The 660-nt window shown below is 44.4% G+C and overlaps 1 non-coding gene across 1 annotated transcript; it reads right to left on the bottom strand.

Annotated features, from left to right (window-relative positions):
- Positions 1–206: 206 nt before the first annotated feature.
- On the bottom strand, positions 207–288 carry TRNAS-CGA (transfer RNA serine (anticodon CGA)). Its single transcript has one exon. It is a non-coding gene; the product is annotated as a tRNA-Ser (tRNA).
- Between the last annotated feature and the right edge of the window lie 372 nt (positions 289–660).

The raw sequence follows: 660 nt of genomic DNA, 5'->3' as shown, positions 1-660 counted from the left end.
TGTGAGGAGGGACCGACCTGGTCTGACCCATATTTTGCGTGACATTTATCAAGCATTTGGCAAACACCGGCTCACTGGCCGCTCGCTGAAGCTTTTTTCCCCGCACCCATAATTACCAAAGCAAATGATCTAATTGCTTTTTTTCTAACGCTTATTGTAATTAAACTCCGAGGCCTCTTAATAATGCTACAAAGTAAAAACTCCATCGCTGTGAGCAGGATTCGAACCTGCGCAGGGAGCCCCCATTAGATTTCGAGTCCAACGCCTTAACCACTCGGCCATCACAGCACCTGGCTTGGGATTGGCCAAACAAAAGGAATGATGGACTTGAGATGCTTAAGAACAACAATAATAAAGATCTGGAGGAAACTCCTAACCCTAAATACTAAATACACTACACACACGTATACAAGGACCCCTCATCTCTGCGTGACAGCAATGCTGAATGTCTCCGCATCGTCTTTGCAAACCCATCTCTTGGTGGTCGTTTGAAAGAATCCGAGAAACTCCTTCTCACTAAGGTTTATAGATGGGCCACACTTTGCTGCATTACCTTCCCAAGAGAATCTGCTTTTTTGTTTAAAAAGAAAAGAAAGAAAAAGCCAAGCCCAACAGTGTGTATTTGAGGATTAGCAACAGATCAGAAGGGGAGATGAGACG

Source organism: Petaurus breviceps, unplaced genomic scaffold, assembly GCF_028583685.1.
Source record: "Petaurus breviceps papuanus isolate PSGF00001 unplaced genomic scaffold, PetGlider_PUasm1.0 567, whole genome shotgun sequence".
NCBI classification, from domain to species: domain Eukaryota; kingdom Metazoa; phylum Chordata; class Mammalia; order Diprotodontia; family Petauridae; genus Petaurus; species Petaurus breviceps.
This window is presented reverse-complemented; position numbering and strand designations above follow the sequence as displayed.